Below are 6,826 nucleotides of genomic sequence, written 5' to 3'. Positions count from 1 at the left end.
TTACTTTTGCTATTTTTTGAATGCTTATTTTTAATTTTTCTATTTTAAAAGCATTTATTTGATTTTTAATTTTTTTAATTTAATTTTTAATTTTTCTATTTTTAAAGCTTTTTTAATATTTTTTAAATTCGTTTTTATTTTTAACTTTTCTATTTTAAAAGCTTTTTATTTTATTAATTTTTATTTAATTTTTATATTTATTTTTTTTATTTTTAAAGCATTTATTATATTTTTTAATTTTGTTTTTTATTGAATGTTTATTTTTAATATTTCTATTTTAAAAGCATTTATTTGATTTTTAAAATTTTTTTAATAATTTTTAACTTTTCTATTTTTAAAGCTTTTTAAATATTTTTTTTTGTTTTTATTTTCTATTTTTCTATTTTTAAAGCTTTTTTTTTAAGTTTTCTATTTTTAAAGCACTTATTTTCTTAATTTTGTTTTTTATTTATTTTTCTATTTTTAATTTTTTTTATTTTTAAAGCATTTATTTTTTAATTTTGTTTTTTATTTTATGTTATATTTATTTTTTCTATTTTTAAAGCAGTTATTTTATTAATTTTGTTTTTTATTTAATTTTTACTTTTTAAATTTTCTATTTTTAAAGTTTTTGATTTTTAAATTTTATTTTTTATTTATTTTTATTCTTAATTCTTTTATTTTTAAAGGACTTATTTTTTTAATTTTATTTCTTTTTTATTTTTATTTTTAATTTTTCTATTTTTAAAGCTTTTTTATTGTTTAATTTTATTATTTCATTTTTATTTTTAATTTTATATTTTGAAACCTTTTTTTTATTTTTTACTTTTATTTTTTATTTCTATTGTTAATTTTTCTATTTTTAAACCTTTTAATTTTATTAATTTTTTATTTAATTTTTATATTTAATTTTTCTATTTTTAAAGCATTTATTTTTTTTAATTTTGTTTTGTATTAAATTTTTATTTTTAATTTTTCTATTTTTAAAGCATTTATTTTATTTATTTAATTTTATTTTTATTTAGTTGTTATTTTTAATTTTTCTATTTTTAAAGCATTTTTTAAAATTTTATTTTTTATTTAATTTTTATTTTTTTCTCTTTTTAAAGCATTTTATTTTTTTAATTTTATTTTTATTTTTTATTTCTAATTTTTCTATTTTTAAAGCATTTATTTTTTTAATTTTGTTTTTTATTTAATTTTTATATTTTTCTATTTTTAAAGCTTTTTATTTTATTTTATTTGGTGCTTCCCAGACCAATTTAAGGTGGTGATTGTGGTGGTGTTTGAGGGTCTTGCATTCTGGCACTACATTTTATGGAACTTGTACAGCACTTTACAGCACTTTACAGTTTGTTTTTTTTTATTATTTGTTTTTAATTAATTTTGTTATTTTATTTATTTTTATTTTTAATTTTTCTATTTTTAAAGCATTTTATTACATTTTATTTGGTGCTGCCCAAACCTGCTGTAGTGCATTTTTATACTTTGTAATACTTTGAACTAATTTCGTTTTGTATCCCCATATTTTTCCCAAATGGTTTATCCCAAACTGTACCCCCCTCCCTTTACCTGTGTTATCCCTCTCCCGGGATGAGATCATCCCCAAACCCCCACCCTGGCTCTCTGTCAATCACTCAGCCTCCCATCCCCTCCATCCAGAAGTTTCGGTCCAAGTCGTCGAGTGATGAGCCAGAGGCTGGGAGTCAGCCCCCCAAGCCTTGCCCCATACGCTGTCCTATATGTCTATCCCCCAGCATCCATCCCTTAGGATCACTTAATGGTTGGTAGGATGTTATCTACTTTCAGTTTCCACATCCCTTTAAATGTAACCTTGGCACATCTCCCGGGGCTCTCGGCAGGAGGCCCGGAGGTGCAGGAGCTCCTTTTGGACTCCTAATAAAGCCTTGGAATAACCCCTGCTAAGAGTCGGCCCTTTATCTTCTACCGCTGTCTCTGGTGTCTCTTCTGCTGCAAAGGCGACCAGCCCAGGTGCCCTCAGCACCCTCGGGGCACAGAGAGTGTCTGCCCCCAGCCCAGGTGCCCTCAGCACCCTCGGGGCACACACAGAGAGTGTCTGCCCCCAGCCCAGGTGCCCTCAGCACCCTCGGGGCACACACAGAGAGTGTCTGCCCCCAGCCCAGGTGCCCTCAGCACCCTCGGGGCACACACAGAGAGTGTCTGCCCCCAGCCCAGGTGCCCTCAGCACCCTCGGGGCACACACAGAGAGTGTCTGCCCCCAGCCCAGGTGCCCTCAGCACCCTCGGGGCACACACAGAGAGTGTCTGCCCCCAGCCCAGGTGCCCTCAGCACCCTCGGGGCACACACAGAGAGTGTCTGCCCCCAGCCCAGGTGCCCTCAGCACCCTCGGGGCACAGAGAGTGTCTCCCCGCTGTCGGCCGTGTCGGGGCTGCCGACTCGGGACCGGCCGAGGGTTCCTAAGAGGCTCGCACAAACCCGCTCGGCCGCTGATTGTGGTGGTGTTTGAGGGTCCTCCAGGACAAGGGAGGAGACGAGAATCTTGACTCCCCCTTTCAGAAGGCTGAAATATTATTGTACAATCTCTATTATATTAAAAGAAAATGAGATATTAGAACTACACTAAAAGAGCAAGGAGACATCAAAAAGCTGGAAAGGAATGAATAATAAAAACCTGGGACTGCTCACAGCCCCGACACCACTGGACCATGATTGGTCATCAAGTAGAAACAATGCACAGGAGACCAACCCAAGATGCGCCTGTTGCTAAACCATCTCCAGCCCACACTCCACAGCCAGCAGATTGTTATTGGTTCCATTTCTGTTCTGAGGCTTCTCAGGAGAAAAATCCCAGCAAAAGGATTTTCATCAAACACGTCAGTGCCAGGTGATGGCACAGGCAGCATCGGCCGGCCGAGGTCACTGTGTCATCCCTGCCAGCCCAGGTGTCACAGCAAGGAGGAGAGAGTTCACCCTGTGCTCAGCCTGCAATACAGAGCAATACAACACAACACACATATTAACACAAGATGATAACCTTTTTCTATTTCCATTACATGTGGATTTATTGTTACAGGACACCCAAAACAACAAAAGCACACAAAAAACAGCACTCATCTACCATTAACACCCCCTTCAAATGACACACAAACTCACCATCCCTCCCCTCACAACTGCTAAATTACACCCCAGCAATCATTGGTCCTCGGGAACATGGTTCCCGGGAGCCTCCAAAAAATCCTCCTGCCCGACAAGAACCCCGGTCCCTGGACGGTCCGCGCCCAAACTTTGGCGATGAATGTCGCCTCGCTGACCGACCAGGACCGGGGAAAAAAAAACCCAGCCGGGAGAAAAAAAAAAAGAAAAAAAAAAACCCAGCCGGCGGGGCGGGGGGAACCCGGCTAGGGATTTTTTACTCTCAATTTACAAATGAGTTGAAAAACATGAAAAGCAAAAGTCACACACACGGTTAAATCCAGTCAGCATGCACTCACACACGCAGAGACGAGCAGACACAGACAGACACAGGCACGTGCTCTCACACATGCTCACGCACTCCTCCCATTTAAACATTCCCTGCGGCTCTTCCTTGAGACACTGAAGAACGCGCTTCCACGCTTCTTCTGGCTGCCGCTCCTCGACGTCAAATGGTAGATTCTGGGGAAATCAGTAGCCTCGGGGACCTGTGAGACAACAGGAAGCGGTCAACAAGTGGCTGACAGCTAGGACTTGTCCCCACTCTGACCAATAAATTTTCTACCCAAAATCCCATAAAAGACAGATGAACAGTAAAGTTTTTATAACTCTTCTACCTAACTGTGACTATGTGCCAGGGCAGGGCAGCTCCGACCATAAGTGGTACAACATGAGTACACACGATATAAGCCGACGCATACAGTGCAAGTGTACATGGAGTGTAAGTACATACAGTATAAGCCAACATAGGTACACACAATGTAAGTAAGTACATACAGTATAAGCCAACAAAGGTACACACAGTGTAAGTACATACAGTATAAGCCAGCATAGGTACACACAGTGTAAGCACATACAGTATAAGCCAGGACTTGAGGTAGCTCTCTGGAAGATACGAATTCTTGAGCCCTATACCCCTTGGGAAGATGGAACCTATAGAACTGCTGCAGTTACGTGAGGAGGGTGTAAGACGCTTCCTCCAGAAGTCCAAGAGAATGGCGTGGAAAAAAAGGCACTACCAAAGCCGCTAGTGAGAAGGAAGATGGATGAGAACATCTTGTCCCTTTGAGACATTCCTGTCTCAAAGAGTAAAAATGTAAAGATGCCGGAACAAGGGATATCCGGAAAGGAACGTGAGTAGAATACGGGAGATGTGGCACGGAATAGTGCCCACAAAGCGTTGACACGTAACAAAGGCCTGTGACACGTAAGACAATGGACACAGACTACATAACACAGACACGGACGACATAACACAGACACAGATGACATAACACAGACACGGACAACATAACACAGACACAGATGACATAACACAGAGACAAGTGGCAACTGCCTGGCACTGTCCCCGCAGGGACCCGAGATTCCTAACGCAAGATGAGCCAGAGGCTGATGATGCCAAAGGAAAGAAAGCCCTATGACAAGAGCACGTGATGATGAAATGGAACTCGTTAAAAGAAGTTAGTGCCGAAGTAGTTAAGAGGATGCTCGAGAGGCTCGGCGAGCCTAGAGAAGGAAGCCGACTGCCGGGTGACCGTGGCCGTAGCTCCGGACGTGAAGGCGAGCTCCTCGGGGGAAAGATCCGTGACGATGTCGAGTCAAGGAAGGCGGACGACGCAAAGTACGCGAAAATGTGGAGATGGGTCGGAACTGCCCTGCCCGGCAAAGGCTCTGGCGAGGCTGAGGGGAAACCCTCTCCCTTTACTTCCAGAGAGCCCGTCCCACTACAGACCTCTACGCTAAGCTGACATCAAATTGCCTCCTGTGAGAGTAAAGGTTTCTCCCCTTCTCCCAACCGCTGGCCCCGACACTTAGCTTTTGGAAGAGGAGCGGACAAAATCCATCCTCGGTCGCTCTCCGTGTGTGCTTCGGTGCTGCCGTTTCCAAGCTTTGGCTATGAAGCTCCTCTGGGTACCTAAGACAAAACAGAAAACCTGACTATTGCCCTGAAAGAGAGTAATCCTTGGGACTCCTCCGCAGCACTGCCCTGGCTCACCTCAAATCTTGATTTGACTCCGGAGGCTGCCCAGAACATACCTGCAAAAAGGTACACGCTTAGCATGCTGCTGTGTAACGCTCACCTATGGGTCAGCCTGCCTAAACCCCGACTCACCTGCCCTCCTCTGTTCCTTGGCGTGCCTAGGCAGCAACAGCACCTGCAAAGAAACAAAGCAGAAAATTTGCTGAGATACTGTGAAAACACAACCTCCCAAATCTGACAAGGATGCCACACCAATACCTTAAGCCTGCACACACCTGGCACGGATATGCTCGGCCAGGATAGATGGCACGTGGACCACCTAAAAGAAAACAAAAACAAGAGGAGATGCTTAGAGCTGCACAAAAACTGAGACATCAGCAATAACAACTGCTTCTGTATGCTACTCAATGCTCACCTCGCCCACTCGGCCTTGACTGCTGCTCTCTGCCTTGACTTCCTAAAAAGAGAGACAAAGAACATTGCTGTAACAGCCACCATTTATGCTTCCTCTGCAGAGACAAACAGTGACTGACCTGCTCGGGGCAATCCCCTCACCTGGGATGGGGGGCTCTGCCCTGGATTTTATCCATCTGCATCTGAAAGAAAGTTAGGACAAAAGTCAAAGGGCTGCAGGATAACTTAAGAGCTCCAGATATCTTCTGTCCATCTACACATCCCACCTAGAGTCCAACTACACCCCACATTACAAACTTCAATTCCCCAGGACTTCTCCTATTGCACCAGGCTATGCGGCAGGGCAGAGCAGCTCCGGCACAAATGTGTGTGCACACACCCGTGACACAGGACAGGACGTGACAGACAACGGGGACACAACACGGACAGAAAGCTCCTGGCAAGGAAAATGGCTGTGAGGACTGAGAGAATGCAAAAGGAGATGACCGAGGGGAGACGATGGTGAGCTGATGAGGCTCAGAGAAACCTGGAGGAAGAAGATGCTAACCGAATGATTTATTCCAAGAACTGCAAAGATGGATGGCCGAGAATCCTACAGCCAGAAGCCTCTGCCTGCCCTCACGTTCTTTCAAGTCCTACTCCGCCATAATGGATCCTGGCGGGGCACAGCTGTCCACACAGCTCAGAACAAGACCTGAAAAGACACCTGACCGGATGCTTCTAAAGAGACAAGAGAGTCTGATGCCTGTCTGAGATCCCGAGTCCAAAGTTCTATGGCCTGGCTGCCAGGCCGAGGAATGCAGAGATCACAGATGCTAACAATGATGCCAGGGTTTCTGACAGGCCCCTCAAAGGGCTCAGGTAAAAGACATGACATATTCCAAACAACACATAATACACAAAAGACAAGTGACACGAGACACACCGGGACTGCTCTGCCCTGTGCACCTCAGCACTGAGATCCAAAGTCAGGCTTTGCTTTTATGGGGCCTAAGGGGCTGCTTCATGAACACCCCCCACCTCCAAAGCAGACTAAAAAACCCCTCCCAGTAATTCCCAAATCAGCCCCCTGCTTTCATCCCCCCTGTGGGTCATGGCCCTCTACTTATCTCTCGCACAGCTGGGGATGCCGGTCTCGGGTGCAAAGAAAGGCCACCTCGTCAGCTGGGAAGGTCCTGCTGGCACCGGGCTGGTGTCTCTCAGACAGCTGTATTAAAGAAAACCAAACATCAGTGCCCGATCTCAGCAGTCCATCGGCCAAAACCCCACAAGTCTGCT

At 43.3% G+C, this 6,826-nt stretch overlaps 2 long non-coding RNA genes across 3 annotated transcripts in view; both read right to left on the bottom strand.

The window, feature by feature from the left end:
- Nucleotides 1-2,603: 2,603 nt before the first annotated feature.
- On the bottom strand, nt 2,604-5,451 carry LOC129133588 (uncharacterized). Of its 2 annotated transcripts, none has more exons than XR_008536013.2 (6): nt 5,410-5,451; nt 5,267-5,309; nt 5,150-5,190; nt 4,970-5,068; nt 3,501-3,641; nt 2,604-2,943 (listed from the first exon to the last, which is right to left on the bottom strand). It is a non-coding gene; the product is annotated as an uncharacterized LOC129133588 (long non-coding RNA). The 2 variants fall into 2 exon arrangements; XR_013180632.1 differs by having other exon boundaries at nt 3,515-3,641.
- A 108-nt stretch (nt 5,452-5,559) lies between these two features.
- Nucleotides 5,560-6,826, bottom strand: part of LOC143693134 (uncharacterized) — a 36,486-nt gene continuing 35,219 nt past the window's right edge. The window contains exons 5-6 of the long non-coding RNA XR_013180637.1: nt 5,668-6,755; nt 5,560-5,591 (exon numbers count right to left, since the gene is read on the bottom strand). This is a non-coding gene — a long non-coding RNA (uncharacterized LOC143693134). The remainder of the gene's footprint in view (nt 5,592-5,667; nt 6,756-6,826) is intronic.

The sequence above is a fragment of the Agelaius phoeniceus genome, unplaced genomic scaffold (genome assembly GCF_051311805.1).
Source record: "Agelaius phoeniceus isolate bAgePho1 unplaced genomic scaffold, bAgePho1.hap1 Scaffold_303, whole genome shotgun sequence".
NCBI classification, from domain to species: domain Eukaryota; kingdom Metazoa; phylum Chordata; class Aves; order Passeriformes; family Icteridae; genus Agelaius; species Agelaius phoeniceus.
The sequence above is the reverse complement of the archived record's forward strand: the minus strand, read 5'-3'. Positions and strand labels throughout refer to the sequence as shown.